General features: G+C 41.6%; 1 protein-coding gene across 1 annotated transcript in view; it reads left to right on the top strand.

Annotated features, from left to right (window-relative positions):
* Nucleotides 1-4,054: 4,054 nt before the first annotated feature.
* LOC109420628 (protein limb expression 1 homolog) overlaps nt 4,055-9,438 on the top strand; it is a 197,643-nt gene continuing 192,259 nt past the window's right edge. The window contains exon 1 of the mRNA XM_062850191.1: nt 4,055-5,669. The gene's annotated coding sequence lies outside the window, so the exon portion shown is untranslated. The remainder of the gene's footprint in view (nt 5,670-9,438) is intronic.

The following is a 9,438-nucleotide window of genomic DNA, read 5'->3' as shown; positions in this document are numbered from 1 at the left end:
GACTTACAAGTGATGGGTCGTTCAATTCGAAATTCCACCAATCTTGCGTAGAGTCAAGCACTGTGTCAACCACGGAGACAAACACAGAGAGAGTGTATACGACAGAGTGCGAGAGACAACCGATTGCACATACTCGCCTCCCTCTAGTTTATTGTGCTGTCTCGTAGCAGAGTGTGCGGCGCGTAAAGATTTTTGAGTCGCACCCTATCCCTGGTCTCAAAGGAATTTCAGAGGATTTCAGGGTACCCCCTGGAGGTCTTAGGGGCGTTTAAAGAGTTCTTAGCAGGTTTCAGCGGAGCCCTTGGTGTCTTAGAAGCGCCTTGGGGGGTTTCAAAGTCGATTCAAGGGCCTTAGGGGGACGGGTTCCTGGCAGTTTCAGAGGCATTTTTAAGGTTCTAAGGGAGCTTCAGGGTTTTTCTTGGGATCTCAGTGGTGCTTCAGGGGTGATTCAGAAAATTCCAGAAGGTGCTTTAGGGGTGTTTTAGGGGGCTCATATGTTTCCAGAAAGGTTCAAAGGGAATGCGGTGGCGCTTCAGGGGGGTTTCAGGGGGTTTAAGAAAGGTTTAGGTACGGCCCTGAAGCTCCCTGAATCCCTCTGAAACGGTCCTTAAACCTCTCCAAACACCTCTGAAAGGGTTGAAGCCCGAAGGGAACAAGTAGTCAAAATGGAAGGAATAGTTTTCTTTTAAGGTAATAAAAACTCTTAGAACTGCTTAGATTACTTGTTTCCAACGTCACATCTCTTTCGACGTTTTGACATTTAACGTTTTGAGTAATTCTCGCTGAGACCGGCCCACTATTTACACCTTGTCTTCAAAAATGTTTAAGGTGCCAATTTTCTGAAAGCCCTCGCCTAAAAAGTAAAAAAATGCATTTGGTTACTCAAATTGATGGACCCCCCGTTAGTAAGAGCCACAACAATTTTCGCAGACCCCTCGATTTTGGTCAAATTGTGGCTCACTTAAACCGTTATAACTCGAAAGTTTCTCCAACAACCACCTTAAAACGAATTGTTGTTGAAAAGAGGAAAGATAGAGCTACTATTTCCAATAATAAAAAGTTGGGTCGGCCATATTGATTTTGGCCGCCATCTTGGATTTTTATACCAAAACATATTTTTCATCATGAGGGCAACCACCGATTTTCAAAATTTTTGTATCAATTGAAAGCTGGGACATTTATACATCTCTCTCTCTCTTCTTGGCGTAACGTCCTCATTGAGACAAAGCCTGCTTCTCAGCTTAGTGTTCTATGAGCACTTCCACAGTTATTAACTGAGAGCTTCCTCTGCCAATGACCATTTTGCATGCGTATATCGTGTGGCAGGCACGAAGATACTCTATGCCCAAGGAAGTCAAGGAAATTTCCTTTACGAAAAGATCCTGGACCGACCGGGAATCGAACCCGTCACCCTCAGCATGGTCATGCTGAATACCCGTGCGTTTACCGCCTCGGCTATATGGGCCCTTATACATACCATATCAAAAATGGGACATTTATACATACCATATCAAAAAATTAGATATGTCTTTTTCTTCTTTCAAAAGTTATCTGCCGTTTTGTAAATCATGCCACTTTTGCGCACTGGGCCCGGTGCCGGCCGTTTACAGAAATGCAGTGTTATTTAGCAGTGTTTACGAACACGAATTTGAATTCTGAACCCACAAATGGAAAGCTGAAGGTTTAAGCTTTTCAAAACACTAAAAAAGTTATGAAAACAATGCCCGCATTATTGAAAAAAAACGGAAACCAACCGCCGATTTGACCAAGTTTCGCGGCACGCGCCTTTGTGTATACATGCAGGCGTAAGCTCAGATGCTATTGCATGTCGTTTCCGGTGAGCATGGAAATGTATGGAGAAAACGTGGCTTAATTTACAAAACTGCAGATAACTTTTGAAAGAAGAAAAAGACATCTCTAATTTTTTATATGTTATGTATAAATGTCCCAGCTTTCAATTGATGCAAAAATTTTGAAAATCGGTGGTTGCCCTCATGGAGAAAAAAAATGTTTTGGTATAAAAATCCGAGATGGCGACCAAAATCAATATGGCCAACCCAACTTTTTATTATTGAAAATAGTAGCTCTATCTTTCCTCTTTTCAACAACAATTCGATTTGAGGTGGTTGTTGGAGAAACTTTCGAGTTATAACGGTTTAAGTGAGCCACAATTTGACCAAAATCGAGGGGTCTGCAAAAAATGTAGTGGCTCTAACTAACGGGGGGTCCATCAATTTGAGTAACCAAATGCATTTTTCTTACTTTTTAGGCGAGGGCTTTCAGAAAATCGGCACCTTAAACATTTTTGAAGACAAGGTGTAAATAGTGGGCCGGTCTCAGCGAGAATTACCCTTTGTCTGTTGAAGTTTCGTCACTTAGCCTTTTAGAGGGTCTCTGAGACGTGTTAGGGAGTCTCAGGGGCATTTCGGGGATCCCAGCAGCTTTCGGGAGCGTTCCAGGGGGTACCGGGAGGTTTCAAGGGCATTTAATTGGATTGCAGGGAGTACTTGGAGGTTTCAGGAGCATTTTAAGAGATCTATGCAGGTTTCAGGGAAGCTGCAGGGATCTCAGAAGCGCCTTGGGGGCTCAATGGTCTAAAGGGGGGTTCTAGAGAGCTTCAGGGGATTCTATGGGATCTCAGTGATGCTTCGGGGGTGATTCAGAAGGTTCCAGAAGGGTTCTAGAGGGTCTCAGGGGTATTTCAGAGGTCCGAGAGGATTCCAAAAGCAGGAGATCTCAAGGGCATTTCATTGGATTTCAAGGGGTATCAGGAGGTCTCAGGAGTATTTGAAAAGTTCCAAGCTGATTTCAGGGGAGTTCCAGGGATCTCAGAGCGCCTTGGGGTTCTCAAGGGTGGTTCAAGGGTCTCAGAGAGGTTTCAGGGAGTTTCAGGGGCGTTTCAAAGGTTCTCAGGGAGCTTCAGGGGGATTTCATGGGGTCTCACCTGTGCTTCAGGAGAATTCAGAAGATTCCAGGGGAGTTCCAGAGGATCTCAGGAGCGTATAAGAGGACCTTAGGGGTTAAGGGGATTTAAGGGGGTTTCAAGAGCGTATCCAGGGGTCCTAAGGGCTTTTATTGGCGTTTCGAAGTGCCTCAGAGGATTCCAAGTAGGTTTCGTGGGATCTCAGAAGCGCTTCTGGGGATTTTCAGGGAGGTTTCATAGCCCTGAATCCCTTTGAAATGCCGCTCAAACCTGTCGAAACATTCCTGAAGGGGCTTCAATCCTTCAAAAACAAACCTTCAATACCCTGGAACCCCTGAAGATCCCTCTGAAGCCTTAGGTGGGCTCCATGAAACCAACTTAAGCCCTTGTTGCGTCCACCGCACTAAAATAGTATAGGACGTGTTCTTTTATCACCTTTCCCAAACATAATTGTAAATGCACTTTGGACGAATTACATTTCTTATTGTTTCAATACAAACTATAATAGGTATTAATACGGGGGGAGTCCCTTGAGGAACTAAATGGGCAAATACCGTTTTACCGTCTCTTTGACACTTGTGGTCGCTAAATACACGTTGTGTAACGAGCGACGCATTGGAGTGCCCATTATTTGAACCACCAAAGACACACATTTCAATGAACATTTCCCCGCAAGACAGTCAGTAATCTATTAAAGGCATCAGTGTACCCTATTTTCGAACATGATGAATTCAGGAGCTCATGATTACTAATGGCATCGTGGCCCTACTTGCCAAAGCATCTTCCCTATATGCATAGTTTCGCCCCCAAACTAAAGATCGGATTCAAATTCATTTAAGTGATGATCTGTTTGTTGAAAAGACAAACTGAAACCAGCATTCTGACATACATTTTTGAAGTTTTATTCAATTTTCACAATTTTTCGAGTAAAAGTATCATATTCAAAAAGGATTCAAGCAACCTTGACACTTGAAAGGAATCATTTGATTTGAGCTCGAAAACTGTAAAACGTACTCTTGATCCACCTTACTCTAATGTCTGAATCTAATAATTGCTCACCGTATAGACCCGAGCACCTATTTAGACTTGTATATCATGAGGTCCCAAACGCCGCAGCCCACCCTATCCGAGCGAAGCTTTTCATGCCAAAACCCTGACCAAAACATGCTGTAACAGGACAGCAGCAAACTCAAGAGGTACATACTGCACGGTTTAGAGTCTTAATGAGTCCGTAGCGTGCGCAGCTCGGAGTCCGTTGGTTTGTTCGTTCGTTCGAGTCCATCAAAACCGGGGACCCTCTGCGAGCGCTGAGAAAACGGCAAACTAAACCGATCGCGCGGTCGGCAGTCGGCATGTTTTTCGAGCCCCCTGCCTTTCATCATCTCTCGCATAAGTTTAGAAGGTTTGCTCTCACCATTCAACAAACAAATGACTGACTGCCCCACTCACTCGGGTGATGGTCGTCCGCTCGGGGATCATCATCGGATCGGTTCGCGCTCATTCTTCGTTCGGAGAGAGGCTGAGTACCGATCCGCACCCGTTGAGACCCCCGATCCAGGGAGAGAAATAAAGTATAATTCAGCTTTTTCCTTTGCGCTTCCTCTTTGCTTCGTTTGGAAAGATATTTGTATATAAAATTGCTCCGGTAACTTAAGTTTAAATCAACTACTTAAGTCAGTCGTACTTAATATTCGAACAGATACGGTCGGTTTTAATGAAAACAAAATATAAATTAGCATTACGGGACGTTCTGGGACGATCGAACTCGTAGAAAAACAGAACTTCGACAAAGATTCGCGACTTGACGGTACAGTGGTGATTGCTCAGTTGGTGGGATAGCTCTGCAGCTGATCTTTTTTTTTTCTCGTGAAGATCGACCTTTTAGAAGAGGAGTGCACACTTCATTTCGGATCGTGTTCGTCGTCGATTGGCATTGTGCGCGCGCTCGCACCAGTAAAGGTCTGTCCCGCGAGTAAGGCTCGATTTGCGCACAGTTTGTCATAGCTTTGGCACTGTCGTTGAAGCCCCACAGGTTCTCCCCATCGGTAATAGTCCACGGTGGGAGCGAATTCGTTGTCCGGCTCCTTGCTAGAGGCCCCGCTTAGCCCGGCAAAAGTGTGGCTCTTGGCTGCTCGCGTTCTATTTCGTTTGCGCGAACGTGAGAAATTGATACTGCCGGAAATGTAGATTTATATGAATAGCAGAATAAAGAAGATAGTTTCTTCTCGTTTTTCTTGTGGCTTGAGCCGCTTCAGGGCGGTTGAGGTGAATGATACAGTCTTTTGTAGGCTTCTGCGCGGGCGTGCGTGTGCGGTGGTTAATGAAAAATCTTTATTCGTTGTGAAGGAAATCCCTCGTTTCCCAGTGAGATATTGGATTGAGCAAAAAAGTGCGCCCACCCTTCTCACTGTGAGTGATTTGGAAAGAATTCAAGTGTCAGTGGTGCATGCCTTGTGGCAAATCGCAAGTGTGAAAGTGTGTCCGAGGGAATTTCTCCAGAATTATTGCAAACGCAAAACGCTGAAAGAAATTAAAGTGCAACAACAAGCGTGCAGCGACAATTTGCATCCAATCAGTGGGGCAGCGTTTTTTTTTCTTTCATAAACCGAATTTCACTGAAGCGAACACAACAATCATAACTCAGAGGACCTTGCAGCTGAGCCGCGGGAGAATCAACATTGTGCGGTAGTGAGCCCACGAAAGGGAATTTGGCGGAGGAATCAGCATCCCGGTCGCAGAAAAGAAAGTAAGCCAAACAACAACCGACGGGAGAGTGACAAATGTGATTTTTAAATTTACTGTTACAGTTTGTATTATTAAAAATGTTCTTTTTCTCCTCTGCCGTCTGCGCGATTGCACAAACGAAGCACTAAGGGGAACTTGTGCATCTTTACTGGCCAAAAACATGAGTTGTATGGTTGATAGTTTTCCAATCATCAGAGGTGTGAGGGGATTCCCTACGCTTTGAATATTGATTGGTGTGTTGGTGGTTCATCGATTGTTTTCGGCGAAAAGATAATAACACTTAAGTTTTGCCAGATTGTCCGGACGATTCGGTCGATTTTACTGGCCTTCGACCATCTTCTACCGACAAATCTTCTAATTGTCTTCTCACTATCTGACGACCATTACCTTACAAGAATATTGATTGGTGTACATAAATGTTATAAGACTGAGTAGTGAAGAAGGCATTGGTCAGTGCTTATTTGAAAGAAAAGTTTGAAATCACAAAATCTGATTGCCGCTTGTAAAGAGTGATCAATACAAACGGAAAATCGCTTCATTGTTCTTTGAGCACTTTGAGCATTTGGGTTCGTCGCTTGCTCAAAATTGAAGTCTCCTGTATGAAACATGCATAATGATGAGTGGCTTTGGGTGTGCTAGTGAAAAAAATAGGCAATGAATTATAACGGCTGTGGAAGCAAAGACTTTCAATTTTTGAAATATCGGAGCCTTTTTCATAAAGAAGCAAGCTGAAAATATTGTTTAATTCAAATCAACTTTTGAAATATTAGTAAAGCTTTCCAAGAGCTTAGGTGTTTTGGGACCTAGGTTTTCGATACATGGCCATTGTCTAATCATTAGTGCTCGTGATTTGTTTACTATAAGATTGAAACACGTCTTCGTCAGAGTAGTTTTTTTTGTCAATGGTCTGAATAGCGGAACCTTGTTAAAAAATGTGATATCTTTATTTTGCTTCAAAGAAAGCAATGCAAAAACTGTATCCAAATCGATACATTATTGCCCATCATTGGCAATGTAGTAATGCAACATGCACTACACTGAGGATATGGATAATATCATAATAGAAACATAACATAAACGAGAACAAAAAAAACAAATAATTTGAAAAAAGGAAAGCTTTGAGAAAACATCCGTTTTCATCGCTTTTCCGTTATTATGATTTGATCACACTTACTAACATTATAAAATCTATTAAAATAACATATAAGAGTGTGATTTACAAAATTCTTAGGAGGGCTTTTCAGGCTGGAGTATTCTACCTTTACATGTGCAGCTTAAGTAGCTTTGAGTAAAGGCTGTGCTCTAGATTTTAAATCCTGGAGTGAAACCATTTCTGCATTATCCAGCGCCTCCACTATTTTGAATTGTGTGAATCTTTTGTTTATATAATTTTCTAAAACTATTTAATTTTCCTTATTTAAGTATGCCAAAGTCTCAAAGTGAGTAGGGGGTCTATACCCTAGTTAGACCCAAATAACAACTATTTCTACAAAAAGTATTGGTTCAACTTCGCTCCTTATAAGATATGGGTTTACTTTCATCAATAACTGCAAGATTGACTTAAAGGATGTTTAATTTTTTTTGCAATCTTGAGAGGAGGAGGAGGAGAGAATTCCTCTATAGTCAACCTCTTAGTCTAGTCTTGTCCAGTCTTTTAAGAACATCCTTTTACTCCATGATTCATACAAGCATGTTTTGAAATCATCCAGAAAATCTGGATCGTTTTGGATCATTTTTTTTTCAATCTCAGGATGCGGGATTTGAACTTGGGTTTTAATCCCATGATTGAATTCCTACGTTCAAGTGTACTAAATTGGTTGGGATTTGAAGATCTGGCAGCGTTTCTTTTGGTAAAGTGTGTGTGTCTTGTTAGGTGGCTGTTACCATTCATACCTTAAATCATATACTGTTTTACATGCTGCTAAATGTCTGTGGTACATACTGCATATTGGCAAAAACAAACTGTTTGAAATATGAACTTTTGCCGAATTTTTATATGTGTGGGAAGATATTAACGAAATGATTCTAAAAATTGAACATGATTAATTTTTAGCAACCGTAGCTCTAATCGGCTCTAATGTGTGAACTGCTGACCCATGTTTAAGAATGTGAGGAAAAAGGGACTATATGATCAGGAAAAATATTGATACCCCTTTTTTATTCCTTGTTGGGTATTTAAGTCACTGCGACCAGTTGTTAGATCTATTGAGGCAGATACCCACAACACACCACCTCTGGCAAATACTGGTGCCTGAACCTAGAAAATTAGCACTGTCTTTGGAAAAAAAATATCAGCTTCCCTATAGGTCAGTGGGTTGGTGTCAGGTACTGCGATCCAGCCCTTGATCATAACTAGCGAAAATAACAACATATGACAAAAAAACGATTAATAAAGAACGCTTTCATTTTTGCCAGAACAAGTGAAAATGTAGAGAAATCTATCAGCTCACAATTCAGTTTTCTGTTTTCTCTCAGCGAATCCATGGACACGAAACAGTTCTTCCGTGTTGGAGTTTGGAACCCGTAGCCTTCAAGCAGATTGCAAATAACATTTCTCTGCGTCTTAATCTGAGATTGTCACAGAAACAACTTGCATCCCATGGGGTTACGTATAAAAGGCTGAAACTCGCAAAGCTGAAAACATCAAAGGGCTGAAACGGTAACTCGACGCCATCAATCCAAACCAGCCGTTCTCAAGATCATATCAATTCTATGGTATAGTTTATTGATCAGCCACATGATTAAGGTAATATTTCTGAAAAGAAAAGTCTACTTTCAAAAGAAAAGAAAATCTCTGATGATATTGTTGGCAACTATATTGCCAACAATTACTCCAACAGCATAACTCGGAAGAAATCCCCTTTTTATAGAAGGAGAAATCACTAATTGAAATAGCACCAGTCACATTTTGTGTAATTGTGTGACCTATATAGCCAAAGCGGTAAGTGCGTGGGATTTCAGAAAGACCATGCTGAGGGTAATCGGTCCAGGAAATTCTCGTATGAAAATTGTCATAGCTTTGTTGAGCACAGAGCGTCTTTTTGCCCGCCACACAGATTGCAAAATGATTATTCGTAAAGGAAGCTCACAGTTGACAACTGTGGATGAGGTCATAAAACACTAATCTGGGAAGTGGGATTTATTCTAGTTGAGACTGTACGCCTAGGAGGAAAACATTTCGCATTGAGGAGCGGACCTGGTGTGATGGTTACAGCACTTGACTATAACGCCGAGGACCTGGGATCGAATCCCACTCCCGACAAACTCGCAAAATGTGAGTTCTTCCTTCGGAAGGGAAGTAAAGCGTGGGTCCCGAGATGAACTAGCCTAGGGCTAATCATCTCGTTAATACAGATAAAAAAAACATATTTTGGTACATACACATCATTTTTCTCTAGACTAAACCCAAACTTTTAACTCATTTTATGCATTTATTAGCTGTAGCCGGCAAACTTTGTCTTGCCTACTGAGTTTGACGTTTCAAGTTTCTAACCAAGGCCAAGTCTCTGGTCACAAAATGTATGGAAGGTCGATTTTCAAAAACTCTCAATTTTTCCATTTTTTTTTTTTTTTTGACTCATAAACCTTCTTTGGGTGAAAACCAACAGAACAAAACTAAGACGATCAAAATTGGACCTTCCGTTCGCAAGTTATGCGTGGTCCCACGTATGCCACTGCATTTTTATATATATAGATGTACTTTCAGCCTTTTGTAATTCAGCCTTATGTTAGAATACAATCCCATGTAATGTGTCAAACACATTTTTTTT

The sequence above is a fragment of the Aedes albopictus genome, chromosome 2, assembly GCF_035046485.1.
Source record: "Aedes albopictus strain Foshan chromosome 2, AalbF5, whole genome shotgun sequence".
NCBI lineage: Eukaryota > Metazoa > Arthropoda > Insecta > Diptera > Culicidae > Aedes > Aedes albopictus.
This window is presented reverse-complemented; position numbering and strand designations above follow the sequence as displayed.